The sequence below is a fragment of the Neolamprologus brichardi genome, chromosome 6 (genome assembly GCF_056152115.1).
Source record: "Neolamprologus brichardi isolate AB-2024 chromosome 6, ASM5615211v1, whole genome shotgun sequence".
NCBI classification, from domain to species: domain Eukaryota; kingdom Metazoa; phylum Chordata; class Actinopteri; order Cichliformes; family Cichlidae; genus Neolamprologus; species Neolamprologus brichardi.
The window spans coordinates 30529916-30547333 of record NC_142109.1 but is presented as its reverse complement, the minus strand read 5'-3'; the positions used below and the strand labels follow the sequence as shown (position 1 = coordinate 30547333).

The 17418-nt window shown below is 38.1% G+C and overlaps 1 pseudogene across 1 annotated transcript; it reads left to right on the top strand.

Moving 5' to 3' along the window:
- Positions 1–13974: 13974 nt before the first annotated feature.
- LOC148102602 (uncharacterized) lies at positions 13975–16093 on the top strand (annotated as a pseudogene). The gene is made up of 5 exons (XR_015719199.1): positions 13975–14576; positions 14856–14925; positions 15133–15156; positions 15338–15505; positions 15605–16093. The product of XR_015719199.1 is annotated as an uncharacterized LOC148102602 (transcript).
- The last annotated feature ends 1325 nt before the right edge of the window (positions 16094–17418 follow it).

Genomic DNA, 17418 nt, shown 5'->3' with positions numbered 1-17418 from the left:
GTACCATTAGATGGCACTATTGCTTTGTGGCAGTTAAACTATATGGTCGTGTGCAACTATGCAGCATTAATCTTTCTTATTTAATGTAACTGTTCTCTATTGTCTGTTTACCTCTTGATTAGTAGCTGTTTGAGTTACGGGAATCAGTGGTAGGAAATCAACTGTAGCTATAATAGATAACATGTATTATTAAGACAATAAATGTTTTGTTTATTTAAATTTGCATTAATTAGAGTACATTATAAATTTAGTACAGGACCCAAACAATGACTCTGTCTTACAAAATAGAAAATTCAAAACTTAAGATTCAAGCATACTTGAATATTTGAAACCTACTGTGCTTTTCATTTAAGGTGCTATTCGATTATTTCTCTTGCAGTTCAGATAGGTTGGAGTCAGTATTGCTGAAAGCACATACTGACAAGACAGCTGGGAAAGCATTCTCTCTGTCTTCTGTAGTTTGTTATTGTTAAACAACACCTGAAGTAGATTAAAGCTGGACAGGTGTTTGGATTTATCCAGGCTGGAATCCCATTTTTCGTCCAGATCTTCCTGTGTGGCTTACCAACATATAGGGCTATCTGTAATACTTTATTCGACTGTCTGTGAGACAAGTGGAAATTACTGATGCCTCACACACACACACACACACACACACAAAGCTGTGCAATAGCTTCTTTGAAATATTAAAATTAGCAATTGAATTGCAGGTATTTGTATTCAGTGTGAGTGTCTTGCAGTTTTTCTAGTCTCAGTTTTCCACAGACAGATCTGTTTTTAATCAATCACAATATTGTACAGATAATGGGGCGGTTCTTCAGTGGGCTGGCTCTGTCAGGAGCTTGGTGTTGTTTTGACAAATTTAACCGAATGAATATTGAAGTGTATTCTGTCATTGCTCAGCAACTCATAAACATGCAAAATGCCAAAGCTGCAAAGGTACATACAAAACAAACGCACACCTGATTCTGACTTATGGCTTATAAATCAGCATTTCAAATGATTAGCAATTATTATTTAATGTTAAGTTTGTGTAAACTACTCAAACTTAAAGTTAAATTAAAAATAAAATATGGCATACCATACCATATATCTCTCGGTCTAGTTCAGGACACACAACTACAATCATGGGGAAGATTGGTGACACACTGTTGCTGTTAACACACTCAACAAGGGCGGTAATGGGCCCAGTATCCTTGCTGGTCTCACCCCCATATATGGCACTGCATGCCAAAAAGGATGTCAGACTGCAGAGACACAAAGCTCCATTTAGGTCGATAGCAGTTATGATTCCAAACTGTGCTCATATTGCAGAAGTAACTGGCAGTTTTAGTGTTATCCTAATTTCTCATATATACTGTGTCTCTATAAAATGATTCATCAATTCATTTTTCTTTGATCTGTTTTATTGACTTAAGCTCAGCTGCATCTATAATCGCTATAACTGTTTTTCTGTTCTCCATCCAGGTGATTTTTTACCCAGAGGGATTTGGGTCCAGTATCCTAGCAAGGAAAATGACCCACATGTACAAGCTGTGCTCAGAGCAACTGTGCCAGCAGGACCACTCTGACTTTGGGATGAGAGCTGTCCAAATCTGTTGTGGTCATGGCAGGGTCAGAGCATCACAATGGCACATGTGCATTCAATTATCTAGGCAGACAGACGTCCGCCTTTTCAGCAATTTCCAGTGTGATTGCTGTGATTTTAACACACACATACACATGGATATGTTGACTATATTTAGCTTTTGTGTACCCTGAAGCTAGATGTACAGAATGTTTACAGTGAAACCTTTTTTTTTTTATTTTAAGTAGATAACTTGTTTTTTGGGACAACATGCTATAGTCCACAGCAAGAACAGTGAAATTATATTGATGATGACGCAGATTAGCAGCTAAGACCTTAAGATCTTCCAACCCCTTTTACATTGAAGCTCATTTCTCAGCGTCATTTTCACTTTGGAAATTCATTTACATAGTTCAGTGCATGTCATGGTTGAATAGTGTGACATAAAAGGAGATAAAGAAATGTTTAGAAATGGGGAAAATGCTGTTATTTATGTGTCTGGGTTCTGTATAGGACTGAATGCCTGCTGTGTGGCATAAAATCTTTTTTTTCTCATGAACATCAGCTCCACATAGATTTTACAATGTGCACTTCACATTACCATACTCCTCAACTATTTTGTGCCAGAGAGAAAAATCAAACAGTTCCTGAAAAATGAAAAAAAAAACAAAACAAAACAATTTTACAGCCAAAATTACAAAATAAGTCCTTCAGGAGTGTATGAATTTTGGTTGTTAAAGAGTTAAGAGCCATTATCTGTCTTTGATTTGCCATTACCTTTCTGAGTCTGCTTGTCCCACAATCAGTAAACATTCATATCTCGCACTTCAATTATTTTTACATTTCAGTTAAGCAAACTTTTTCTAAATAGCGGAATTTTATTGATTTTATTAATATCTATAATGAGGGTTTTTCACTGATTTATTTTAACACTATAACATTAAGTTAAATATATTTAAATGAATTCACCAGCTACTTTGGAAAAGATGCTCATACAGGCTCTTTTGCAATGATGTTCTTTTTTTTTTTTCAAGCAGATTGGCTTTAAGATTTAATTCCATTTTGATGATTATGGTTATCAAATTGATGCAGTTATGAAGTAAAAAGCATGTGAACTGAAAATTATGGATTGTAACTCAGTATGACTAATATGAAGCAAAAATATAACAAAACAAAAAAACTGTTTTTTAAAACCATTTCCACTGTATATCAGTTATTTGGAAACTTTTTATTTTTTTAAGGAATAGTAGACATTTAGATATGGTAATGACACAAAGAAATACATATAATTTATAATGTTTGTTCTTAGGACGTGACACGCTGGCAGTCTGTCCAGGCTGTACCCTCCCTCTCGCCCTATGGTAGCTGGGAAGCGGAAGAGAATGAATGGATGAATGATGATAATGTTCACTGAAGGTCACTGAAGAGAGATAACCCTCAACATTAGTAAGAATGTGGTTATTATTAGAGCACAGAGACTCAACCGGACAAAGGTCTTCACTGATTATGTTGTGCTGTTTGTTGTTTAAAAGGAAACATCACGGAAAGACCAATAGTTGGATGAAGCTGGACTGAAAGCCAGCACAGCTGCACTAATCAGCACTGGAATGAGCTACAAGCACAAGAGCAGTATAGGCTGGGGTCTACCACACCAGGCAAGACCCTAGGTTCAGGCAGTGCAAAGAGGTCCCTGAGACAATCCAGTACATAACTGCAGGATGCAAGACGCTATCAGGCAAGGCATACATTGAACGCCATAACCTGCCAGAGTATACATCAGGGGTGTCAAACTCAAATACACAGTGGGCCAAAATTCAAAACTGGAACAAGGTCGCAGGCTAACATTAATATTTATTGAAAAAAAAATCTTCCTCCAGATTTAAGAATGAATCTCTTCTTATGGACTCAAACAAGTTTTGCTGAAAAACTGAATATGGAACAAGCAAAGCTTAATACTAAACAATATATATATTAGCTGCATAATACCAGTAGGCCAGCTCTAATAATAATTTGGTATGGCTTCGTGGGCCAAATGTAATTAGGCTGTGGGCCAAATTTGGCCCGCGGGCCAGAGTTTGACACCTATGGTATACATAAACAACTGAGTCAAGTATGGCTTGGAAGTCCTGACATCAAAATGGGATAATCCCCTAAGGATGGTTGAGAATCACCATCTAAAATCCTGTGGAACTTTCAGATACAGACAGAGAAACAGGTGATGGCTAACCAGCCGAACAGAGTAGTGGTGGGCAGGCAGAGGAAGAAGTCCATAGTGATAGAAGTCGCTATACCAGTTGATGGCAACATCAGGAAGCAGGAACTTGAGAAGTTTTAAAAGTACAAGGACAAAAACTAAGAACCAAGAAATACCAAAGGCTAAAACTAAGTACAGCCCCTTTTCCTGGTTTTATGGTCATTTGGCCTTTAAATCTAGATTTAAAAAGCCACTTTGCTCTTGACATTTGGGAGAAACTATGTTTGATGTTTGACGCACTATCTAATATCTTCAATTTTTAAAAAAATTTTTATTCCATAGGTTCGTTTTTACAGTGTAGCCAAATTATTGTTGGTTCTAGCTGTTTTTCTTTCATAGCATAGTTCTGCACCCTTGATTATAGTCCAAGCTCAGGGTATTATTTACACATCAAGCACCCTTTTCCCATTTATATCATGGCAGTATTCAGTGTGTGTGGAGCTGTGAATGTGTTGTCCTCTATGTGTATTTACTGGTACATGTCTTCCATGCATTGCAAGACACAGAAATTCAGCATCAGTATAAAGTTTGATGGCAACCCATTGCATCAAAGTTAATGGCAGCAATAGCCCTGAGCCTTTTGTGACTTAACTTCACAGCAAGAATGGGTCATCTGTCATATCAATCTTCAACTCTCTCTGTCTCGCTCTTTCTCTCTCCCTGTTTCTTACTGTTTCTAATTTTTGTTTATCTACTCAACCTCTCTATTTTGGTTCCTTTAATCAGTTTTTGACAAACATATTTTAAGAAGTGACTTTTCTTTTTTTTTATTTAAGTGTTGCTTTAGTAATGCTCTCTGTGTGGAGGAACTAATTAAACTTTCATCAGTTGTGTGGAGTAGTTGGAGTTCATTAGAGTTTTAAATTCATTTTCTATTGATTTTCTTGTAGCTATTTTTACTGGGAGACTCTCTCTCATTGTCTTGGGGGATAATTGTGTATTTATTCTAATTCTTTGTGTCTTGTCTAACACACTATACCTGATGAAGGAATAGTTCAGCCTTTTAGTAAATTTAGGGTTTTTTGCTTTTTTTGGGAGAGGTTAGATGTTACAATGTAAGTCATTTTCAAGTTTAACCGTTATCTTAGTTAAGCATTGAGAAAAGAAACAGGGGGAAAAACAGATACCAGGTAGTCTAAGTATGCCAAAATGAACATGTTTAGTTTACAAAATATGTAGATACTGTAAATATAACCGTTTATGTTGAATCATTGCGCTAAGCAATTTATCAGGTGGGCATCAAAAAAGTAACTACTCTGTCTTCTTTGCTGGAGGCTTTGCTCCTGGGTAACAGAGTGCCAGACCTCAATATGGTATATTTAACACAAAATGTAACTGTCATCTTTTCTATGATGCCTCAAAAAATCAGTCATTTGGTCCAAACAACAATTTTGTAAAACAGATTTGACGATCAAATAAAATAGGTTTTAGGTTTAGGTTTTACTTAATTTTTAACCATGTTGTTACTTACTAATTGAGATACTTTATTTTTTGTACCTATTTTTGTTTGGGTGGCAGAACCCCAGGCACCTCACTAGTGTACTATATCAAACCTTTATATTTTTGCTGCCTTTCACAGTTATCAGAGATCAGTTTGAGGACAACAGCAATGGTAAGGTATGGACCTGTGCTTACATCCACCAATACGTACAGAAATTGTTGAGCTGAAAGGAACTGCATGAGAAAAAGGCTTAATGGTGGTTCAAACCAAAGATGATACTTTTGGTGTTGGAATTCAGAGTTAAACTTTGTATGCAATTATTCATGACAGTGTTCTAGAGATATTTTGGGTGACTTGAAATTTGTGCTAGCTGAGGCTCTCCTAACGGGATTACTGTCTTCCTGTCTTCGTCGACTTCTCTGCTCAGACTTTCTCTGTCTTCAGTTTTCCTGGATTCTATGACCAAAACATGGTTTTCTGGAAGGAGATCCAGGAATATAAATAAGACGAGCTACACTAAAATAAGACCTTTGAAAATATGTATATATGTGTATATATGAGACTCTGGTTGCTTGGAGTTACCCCCAGCTGGTTGGTAGTATCTGGTACAACGTCCCCTCTTTTAGAATTCTGCAAACAGTGTAAACAGTGTAAAGATGTCTTAGATAGACCACAAAAAGGAGCATTCTGAGATTTTGGGAATTAAACAGGTTTGCCTTTGGACTTTGACAGTCCTAGATGCACAGCTGGGCTAGACTAGCTAAGCATCAACCTTTTGTTTTCTATATATATATATATAGTTCCCCAAACTACTGCCTACAAGTAGACAAGTTTTAGAACTCATAGAAATCTCTCTAGACAGATCTAGTCTGGATGTCTTCCCTCTTTCCAGTTTTTGAGCAAGGCTAAGCTGTTTAGAAACTGTATTTACCTCACAGAGATAAAATGGAAATCAATGTCCTCATCCAACCGTAGAAAAAATGTCAGAGGGCCTTTTCGGCTGAGCACAGCCTTCGGCCTTTCTGTATCTTTAGATTTATTTAAAAGTGTAGATATAGCTCTTTTGTTTTTGCTTTTACTTAGTCAGCATGAACCTTATTTGTTTTGTTTGGTGTTTTTAATGAAGACTGCCAATTTATTTAGGAAACCCATTTATCTTGTGTGCTATGTGTGAGGTTTTTTTTGGTTTGTTTTTTTAAGGAAGTTTGCTGCCTTAACCTGTGCTACAAACACATGTACATGCACCACAACTGATGCTTCCTTAGATTGCTTTCTTAGATTTTTTGAACATTTCTGGTCTGTCCTTAAGTGCTCCATATCAGTTGAACCTCAAATTGAACATCGTTTCATTTTCATTGGTGACATGTTGTCAAGAAAAAGTAAAACACTGTTAGTCTGATGTTGGTAAAAATGTGTATGGTTAGTAGCCTTCCTGTGGAATGTCAGGCTTTAAAGAAATTAAATTAAAAGAAATTTAATTTGTAGTTCTAAATAAACTATAAATGCATTTAGGACGTTTTTTACTCACTTTATGTCTCTTCCACGATGCTATTTCTCTCTCCAACAACGTAGGTTACAATTACATTAGCATGACCAATTATGCAAATTAGGTGATGACGTCATTTAGCGACTTCTAGCGACTTTTAGAACAGCCAATAGCGATTTTCCTTACTGAGGAGTTGGCAACACTGAGCACAGGAACGGAGCAGGAGGGAGAGACAGAGAAAGAGCCAGGGACAACAACCAGTGTTGCCAACTTAGCGACTTTGTCGCTATGTTTAGCGAGTTTTCAGACCCCCTAAAAAAAAGACGTGAAAGCGCATATCGCTTTTACTCTCAACAAGCAGCGGGTGCTGTAACGCAGTCAGTTCTTCTTTTACTCTTTTACTCTTATGCTGTTTTGTGGATCACAAGATTTAAAACTACTTATAAACACACACACACAAAGTAACTCCACCAGAGTGCCTATTTTGGGTCACTTTTGCCGGTCCAAGCCCGGGTAAAGGAGCAGGGTTGGAATTGTGACATTAAAAAAACAATAATTGCTAAAATAAATTTAATTTGTAGTTCTAAATAAATTCTAAATGCATTTAGGACGTTTTTTACTCACTTTATGTCTCTTCCACGATGTTATTTCTCTCTCCAACAACATAGATTACAATTACATTAGCATGACCAATTATGCAAATTAGGTGATGACGTCATTTAGCGACTTCTAGCGACTTTTAGGACAGCCAATAGCGATTTTCCTTACTGAGGAGTTGGCAACACTGACAACAACGTCACATTAGAAAGGTATAGTAATCATCCATCCACAACTATTTTCAGTTGCAGATGATAAAGGATTCAGAAAGTTTATTCATGCAGGCCCATATGACAGAGAATATGCATGTTCTTTTTGTTTTCATATTTTAATTTATATTTAATTGTGTTGTGGTTTGCAGTGTTTTGTGTTGTTTCACTTTAAATTTGTAAAAGGAAAAAGCTGAAAATTTAAATAGTTAAAAGTTGAAATGTGAATGGTTGATTTTTGTATTATATGATTTATTTATTACATTTTATGTGGAGTGAATAAATAAAAGCATATTTACGGTGGCCCCTAGAGACAAAGCACGTACAAACTTCAAATAACGTACGAACTCTGAAGCACGTACAAACCCCGAAGCACGTACAAACTCCAAAACACGTAAAAACACGTACAAATTCCAAAACACGTAAAAACACGTACAAACTCCAAAACACGTACAAACTCCGAAGCACGTACAAACCCTGAAGCACGTACAAACTCCAAAACACGTAAAAACACGTACAAATTCCAAAACACGTAAAAACACGTACAAACTCCAAAACACGTACAAACTCCGAAGCACGTACAAACTCCAAAACACGTAAAAACTCAGAAGCACATAAAAACTCAAAACACGTACAAAAGACAACAGAAGTGCTCCAGAATGCTAGGGGCAGTGTTGAGGTTTTGTTACCTAGTGGCTACACAAGCCAGCAAGTACCAACGGCCGAACTGAAAGAGCCGGTTCTCTAGAAAGAGCCGGAAATCCCATCACTAACTCTTAAAAACCTCCCCTTCTCCCTAAACAACCAAATGTCACATGTTGCCTTCTCATTTTTTTTGATTGGCTGACATGGTAAACTCTAACACCAATAGGGAAGGTGTGTTTTTTCTTTTTTCACTCGCAAGCGGAGAGTGTTTGCTAGCGCTGTCTGTAGAAAACGCTGTTTTTACTGTTCTTCCTGCTGTAAACACCACTGTTTTGTTCAGAAAAAAACATCGCGTGTATTTTTAATCATAACTCTGGTTTTACGTGGCCCATCGACACAATTCAAAAACTGGTATATAGTTTGAAGTCTGCACTTTCGACCCAAGTTGAAATGGAGACTCTGACATGCTGCATCTTGTAGCTGTGTCGTCTTAAATTGGTCATGTAATTTTGACGCGCTGGCGCGTCCAGCGGCCCCAGAGGGTTAACTTGGTTAGAGATCTTTTCCTCAGAAATGTAAGTTTATTCTACTTGAAATTGCAAGGACAGTTTCTGCTACCTGCTTCTACCATCCAGACCATTGTAGAGGAAATACAAAACATACATGAATTGGGTCAGTCATATACATTGGATAACCTCAATACTAGTGATGTGCGATACCACTGATTTCCTTTCCGATCCGATACCAAGTAATATTCAGGGTGGTATCGACGATACTGATCCGATACCGATACTTTGTACAAAAACTTATTTTATTTATTGTATCTCAAATTATAGCGTCATAATGATTACAGGACATCAGATTACTTGTTCTTATCACTTAATAACGCAGAGTTCATCACATAGAAATAAAAAAAACTGAAGTTGTGCGCTATTTGAACACATTGCCTGCCTGCAGCACTAAAAGACTCCATGAGAGACGTCTGTCTCGCTGTAGCAGCACCTGTCCTCCTCCTCTTCAGTTCGTCTCAACATACGCTCGTCATATTCTGTGATATGATTTACTCTGAGGTGTTTGACAAGGTTAGTAGTGATGGGTCGTTCGCGAACGAAATGGCTCTTAGAGCCGACTCTTTGAAGTGAACGAAGCGAGCCGGCTCCTTATTGGGAGCCGTGAGTTTTTTTTTTCTTTCTCTCGCCCTCTCTCTCGCCCTTTTTTCTGCTAAACTCCGCACGCGCAGCCTGTACTTTGCGCTGGGCAGAGGGGGGAGGGGCGTTAGTTACACTCGCAGTAGCACAGGAACAGAGCCAGAGAGAAAGAGAGCGAGGGACAACAACGTCACATTAGAAAGGTATAGTAATCATCCACTATTTTCAGTTGCAGATGATAAAGGATTCAGAAATCATGCAGGCCCATATGACAGAGAATGTGTATCTTCTTTTTGTTTTAATATTTTAATTTATATTTAATTGTGTTGTGGTTTGCACGTTAAATTTGTTTAAAAGGAAAAAGCTGAAAATGTAAATAGTTAAAAGTTTAAAATGTAAATAGTTGTTTTTTGTATTATATGATTTATTTATTACATTTTATGTGGAGTGAATAAATAAAGTATATTTATGGTGGACCTTAGAGACAAAGCACGTACAAACTCCAAAACACGTAAAAACTCAGAATCACGTATAAAACACAACAGAAATGCTCCAGGATGCTGGGCGCAGTGTTGAGCTTTTGTTACCTCGTGGCTACACAAGCCAGGAAGTACCAACAACCGGATTTGGTGTGTGGTAGTAACAAGTAAATGAAGTTTTTTTTTTTAATTATTTGAATAAATATAAGTGCTTGTCTATAAATACACAAACCATACACATATGCTTTCAATTGTGTAATTTAAGTGATCTGGGTACCTCTGTTTTGGAAGTTCAGTTAACGCTAGAAATGTGTTCTGGAGTTTGTACGTGTTTTGTGTCTAGGGGCCACCATATATATTTATATATAAACATATATAAATAAAACCACTTTTTTTACATTAGTAATTCCTTTTCTGCATAATTTTATATTATTGTTAATGATTAAATAATTAAAGCAACAAAACAACCTGAAGAGCCGGTTCGGAGCCGAAAGAGCCGGCTCTTTTTAGTGAGCCGAGCCGAAAGAGCCGGATCTCTAAAAAGAGCCGGAAATCCCATCACTAAAGGTTAGTGATGTTGCCACAACCATACATGCCAACCCTCCCGAATCCAATCCCGTATTTCAGTGCCCCTCCCGAATTTCTCCCAATTTTCCACCCGGACAACAAAATTGAAACACCATATCGCAGAATTTATAGCGCGGCCCAGCCAATTCCAGTTTCCAACAATGGCGGCAGCTGCTTAGTTTTAATATTACTCTTATTTCTCTTTCTGGGTCGCAAAAAACTTTTAACATATTTTCAGGTGAGAATGTAGCCGTGTAAACTTCAAATATCTGAGCTGACCGACACATCGTTTTCAAACCCCCGCGGTCTTTCTACTACTTGGGTTAAACATGATATATAAGTCACTTTGATAACTTAAAAATGTTATTGTTTGGCTTTTTCAGTGTTTTATTTGTTCGTGAGTAAATCGGTTTGGCTGAGATTAAAGTTATTAGATTAGATTAAATTAAACTTTATTAATCTCCCGGGAGGGGTCCTCCGGGGTTTTCACACAGCTGAATAAACGTCAAACAGAAAACTGATTAAACAGAAGTGTGAGACAGTCGAGAGTTTACATCAGTGCCCTGTTATATTTTAGATAGCAAGGAGCAGACAGCAGAGTTTCACTCCACCGAGGGAGCCTGTGGCGTACTACCCGGCTTTCTTTAGACCGCGAAGGCCGGGTCCTCAGGTGGAAGCAGCCTCTGAATTTGGACACCCCCGCTGTTTCCAGGCCGGCCAATAATAACGGTGACATTTAATGTATTTTATCTGATAAATAAACACTGTAAAATGTACTTTGAATGTCTCCCTAATTCTGAGGTCTCAAGGTTGGCAAGTATGGCCACAACACCGCACTTTTTTGCCACATGTATCGCAAATCACGTCTCAGCTGTTTGTGGAGGTAAAATAAGTCCGCACATGACTCCAATTACGCTCAGCCATTGTTGTGAGTGCGCACGCCAGCGGCTGCGAGACATGTAGTTTCTTTCCACTGTGTTCCTGTTAATGAAAAACTACAAATTTACCCTAAATTACTAAAATATCGATATTTTAATGTGAGAATCGATTCTAGAACATAAATGATTGGTATCGGAGGAATCGATATTTCAGGATCGATCTGCACATCACTACTCAATACACTCCTAAAAACTAACACAACATTGTCTGACGAGAGTATTGCCAAGCTCTGTGAGGTGGTCAAGGGATCCGATCTGTTTTCCGCATGTCATAAAGGGCCAATGAGGACAACATACTCCAGAGTACAGTCCTTCAAAGAAATGTTTAACTATGTGGAGCCCATGAAAATTTTTTTAGGACAAAGCGAGAATAGGACTGATCAGTTTGCATACTATGTACCTCTAAGAGAGACTTTGAAATGTTTGTTAAACTCTGATTTGTGGCAGAAATGTGTAACAGGTGAGCAGTCAGCTGACTCTTCATCAGATGTACTGTGTGACATTAGTGATGGTAGGATATTCAAAAGTAATAATTTTTTTGACTCAAATCCATCATGTCTCAAACTACTGCTATACCAAGACGCCTTTGAAGTTGTTAATCCTTTAGGCTCTGCAAAGACAAAACATAAAGTATTAGCTGTTTATGTGTCTGTTGCTAATTTGCCACTTCATGTTCGGTCTGACACAGACCACATGTTTCTTGTGTTATTATGTCGAGAGAAAGACTTCAGAGAGTTTGGACATGCAAATGTGTTCTCTGAATTACAGATTTGAAAAAACTTGAGGAAAATGGCATAGTGACATCAGATAAAACTATAGTCAAAGGAACCTTGTTTTGCATTGCTGGAGATAATTTGGGCTCACATTGCATTGGTTGCTTCTGTGAAAACTTTAGTCGTACACATCATTTCTGTAGGTACTGTCTAATGACACGATCTGATTTTCAGAGTGGCGACCCAAATCAGTGTGGTGCAGAACGCACCAAAGAAACATACAACTCTGCTGTTGAATGCCTCAAGACTGAAGGTATGCCATATGTGGAAGGAGTAAAGTTTGAGTCAGTTTTCAACTGTTTAAAATATTTTCACATCTGTTAGCCAGGTTTGCCACCTTGTTTAGGACATGACATTTTTGAGGGCATTTTGTCATATGATGTTGCGTTGTTTCTTAAATATTTTGTGAAGAAAAAACTATGGTTCACTTACTCCGTTCTGAATCGGCGCATTAAACAGTTTAAATACTCAGACACTGATGCCTCTTCAAAGCCATGTGAGGTTAGTCCTCAAACAGCTAAACTCTCAGGACAGGCAATACAAAACTGGAACTTTTAAAGGCTGTTGCCTCTCCTAATTGGTGACAGAGTGGAAGATGAAACTGATGATGTGTGGCAGTTGCTCCTTCAACTGAAATATATTGTGGACTTGGTTTGTGCTCAGAAAATTTCTGTATCTCAGGTTGCATATCTTGATATTCTTATTCAGGAATATTTGGAGTCAAGGAAAGTTCTATTCCCAGAAAGTAACTTGAAACCAAAGCATCATTACTTGCGGCATTACCCAGCACTGATTCTGAAATTTGGGCCATTAATTAGACTATGGACAATGTGATTTGAAAGCAAGCACAGCTATTTCAAAAGATGTGCTCGAAACTTGAAGAACTTCAAGAACCTCTGCCTTACACTTTCTGAACGGCATCAGTTATTGCAAGCGTATCTTTCAGCAGGATCAATGTGCCAGACTGCCTTGCAAGTTAAAGGTGGCACTCCGTTTTACCCAGCACTATATAGTAAAGCCATTCAAGATGCTGTCAGACCATTTGGATTTACAGAGAAGAACACAAAGGTCACAGTTGAAATGGCGTATAAGGGAAAAACATACAAGAAAGGACATTTCCTTGTCACAGGCAACACTGACTTACTGGAGTTTGGTGAGGTAGTGCTCATTTTAATAAAAGATGACACTGCTCATTTCCTAGTATCAGTCCACATAACAGAGTTCCTTCCTAACTCTGTTAGGAAAGACACTGAAAAGATGTGTCTGAACATCAACGCCTTGGCTAATTTCTATCCATTGAAATCATACATGAAGGATGGATGCCAATTAATACCGTTGAAACAGTGTTTTGTCAGACTGATTGCTTCCATAGCCTGATATTTTGATATTTTCATTGCTTTGTTTACTTTCTCATATACAGAAATGGGTGATATGGACCAAAGCAGCATACATAATGCCATTACAAAGGTTTTGCCCGACCTTGCACCTTCAGTTCTTGATATTGTTGTGGAGACACTGCAGTCATTGGGTGTAGAAACCACTTAAGATTTTGACTTCGGGGGGGATAAGTTTCCAGAAGCTTTGCTGCAGTGTTTGGAGAGAGGGAAGAGGCCAGCGCCAAAGTTGAGAAGAGAAATGATCCGTATTGTTGCTTCTGAAATGATGAAAGCAAGCGCATCTCCGAGTAAGCAAGCTTCAACTGAAGTAGCCAAAAAACTGATTGCCAAGTATCCACAGTCACTGCAAGATATCATAGAAGGCGATGTGGTGGGAACAGGGTATCACTCACTGGTTAAGCAGTTACAAGCAAGAATAGAAAATGTTAAGCGGTCTTCAAAACCCAGGAAAAAGAAGCGCAAGGAGTGTTCAGATGATTCGTTAACAGATGAAGTCCCAGCTGAAAAAAAGGCTGCTGTTCAGGACACATATGGTTGCATCAAGTGGGACATGAAATTCATGCCAGTGACTGAGACGACAGAAAGTCAGAAGGAGAAAAAAGAAAAAATGAAGAAGCTTTATCGTGAGACCAATGTCAGCCTAGATGAGGTGGAAAATCTCATGAAGTGTACTTACTACTCTCAACGCAAGGATATAAACAATGGAGAAGAACTGCAAACCCTGTTGGAGGAATGGCCTTTCTTGTTCCAGGAGGTTGGAATGGCAGTCCATTTCTACGAGCTCGCTGGGGTTTCACTGAAGGAGACTTTCCTTAACAGTCTGGAGAAAAATGGAAAACGACTGCTCGACTTCATGCAAAACACTTGTGCTGATAAGAGCAAAAGGGTTTTGCAGGCTGTCACAAAACTACAAATACTTAGAGGACAGTTGCAAGGCTGCTCAGAGGATGTTAAGGACATGGTCCTTCTTCTCCTGTCCTATTTTGATGAGAAAGAGGAGAATCTATTCCATCATGTTGAACAAACATGTCTGGGACACGAGATTCAAATGGAAAGCCTTCCTGTCATGGTCCCTGTGCCTCACCAGCTGATCCTGTATTAGGCAACATGTTTTCTCTCTCTCTCTCTTTCTCTCTCTCTCACCTGCCGGGGCGGTGCTCATTATGGGCTCCCGCCCCTGGCCCACGCAGCTGCTGCCTATCGGGATGATCGCAAGGCCGATTTAAGACGGCAGCACTGTGTCACTCGTCGCTGGATCGTTGAGCTATCAGTGTCAGTCTCTCAACCATTAGTGAGTTAAACTCCGTAAAGTTGTTTCCGTCTGTTCGTCATTAACCCCCGTCTCTGTGTGCAGATCTACCCCGGACCTTTCCCTGCCTGCCTGTTTCCGTGTGGACGAGTGAGTGGATTTGTGTTTCCCCAGTGTGGGGAGTGAAGAGAGAGAGCCTTTGGAGTGCGTCTGATTCCCGTCTTTCCCCTCACACACCCCGGAACCCTGGACCCCCCTCCCCTCCCTCCAGCACGTTGTAAATAGTATCACCTGGTGTCGTTGTGTAAATAAACTGATTGTTAACTCTGCAAAGATTCCCGGTCTGCGCCTGAGTCCATTAACTAAAACGTGACACTTCCAGTAACTCCATGTATCATTGTGTGCGGTAAGTTGATATTCAGTTATCTTACTTCTTATCCTTTACTTTTAAGTAAAGCTATTTGGATTTGTTTTAGTGATTTACAGTTTTAGACTACTTTAATTGAGAAAAAAAATGTTTGTCAATTTTTTTGTAAAATAATGACCGATGATGAGTTAAGTATTTCTTTCATTTATGTTCTTTGCAGGATCTTCTTGCTATTCTTCAGCCCGATTCATGCTAGCTGTAGACCGTAAAGTTGTAAATAACAACATTCCCACCTTCATTTCTGCCATCTGCTTGATGTTTGGAAGTTACTACTGCCTCAATATTCACTATCCTGTGGACTTTGCTCAACACTCAAGTTTCTTCAGAGGTAAAACACACACACACACACACACACACACACAAAATCATACTTATGAGTAGCACATTCTTTATGAAGAGATTGATAGTTGAATTTGTGCTTAAACAGATGCTGTTTCAACATCAATCCAGAAAAGGGCACAAAGGTGGAAACAAAGAAGAACAAGAAGCAACTGTCTGTGAACCCAAGAGTGATCACTCTTATTGCAGATCTTTCAGACCACGAGTGGCGAGAGACATGTTAAAAATGGACTTGTACAATTTTGTTAAGTCTCAGTTCTCACATCACTGGCTGTGTGACATCTTTATTCTAATGTAGCAGTTAGCCACTGGTTTTAAAGGTTTTTCTCCTGTTCTTGTTTCTGAAATCAGTTCTCTGTTTTTATAAGAACAGTCTTTTAATTTTATTCTGATTTGTATCAATTACATACCTGGTTTCAGATGTTTAAATTTGTGGACATTTTTCCCTTTTAAAACACAATTAACATACTGAATATTTGGAGAAATTAATGGATCTTGAAGCATTGACAACAATTCTTACATTTTAGGGTCAGTAAACTTGAAATAGGTCAATGTTTAATTTTGTTGAATGTATATTATTCACGGACAAGGTCAATTTTTTGTAATTATCATTTTTGTTTTTTGACACTGTTATGAACAAATTTATTAATCTGAGCAATAAATAAGAGGTTAACAAAAGAGTAGAAATTTCTGTGCATTGTGATACACATGAGTCCTAGCACTTTTTCTTCAGAAAACTGAGCAGGTCTGGTTTTTCTGACAGCAGACAGGCCCTTTCTTGGCTTATGGTGTCCGCCAGCAGTTGAAAGGCAGAGTTGTGTGGGAAAGAGCAGCATGACTTAGTGACTTTGTCGCTACAATTAGTGACTTTTTCTGGTGTTATTGGAGACTTTTGGAGTGTCTGACATGAAGCATCTATCATTCTTCTACTTCTACTTCGTCTCTAATTTTCTCTCCAAGCAGTGGAGCTTCTGTGGGCTCTTCTCCCATCCCAGAGAGCTCACAGGCGGTCAGTACTCATGCTGTAGTTGGAGCGGATGTTTACCTCACTGCATCCAGTACCGACCTAAAGAGGTGTCTTTATGTCCACATTGCAATGCATCATAGTCATTGTATAATCATTATGCAATGAATAGTGTCAGCTGTATTAAATGTGAGACTGTAAATTTGCTTGATTGAATGTACACGTTTATTTTTTTTTAAATGTCCAGTTTGCTTTATTGTGCTTTGTATTTGCTTTCAGGGTGCAAGGAAAGAACGCCAGAACATCAGAGACTGGTTTCCATGTTGAAAGCCCTCTACTATCAAGTCTGGATAAAAAGAAACATTGTCAGACACCACCGCAAGTATCAAGTGTTATTAATTTTATTTGACTGTTTATTAAGTACTTTTTTGTTTTTGGTGCTATTAAGTTTAATATTAATTAGGTTAATGTCTTTGTAGTCATTAATTTGATTATTTAATATTAGCAGTTTAATGTACTCATCATTTCTATTGGTCTTTATTAATGTTTCTATCAAAATATAACAAAAAGTGAAAGTACAGGTTATGCTAGTCAGCAGTCTTATGTTTATTACCTCATTTGTTGGACCTTAATTTTTTTAGGCAGTGTTCTGGCTGCAACAGCTGCACGTAATTTAATGTAAATCTGAACTTTTGAATTAAAAAAAAGGATTGTATTATACAGCTGTTCTGTGCTTTTTCAATAGATTTTAACATTTATTTCAATGGTAATTATTGTGAAAGAAGCAGCAGTTCATTGTGAATTTTACATTTGTCAACAAAGTATACCGTTATGTATTCTGCATTATCGCTATATTTTTCACGGCGAAATTCTGGCAACCACAGCTGCCAGTAATTTACCGTAATATTGAACTTTTTAATATTATACCGTATTATTTT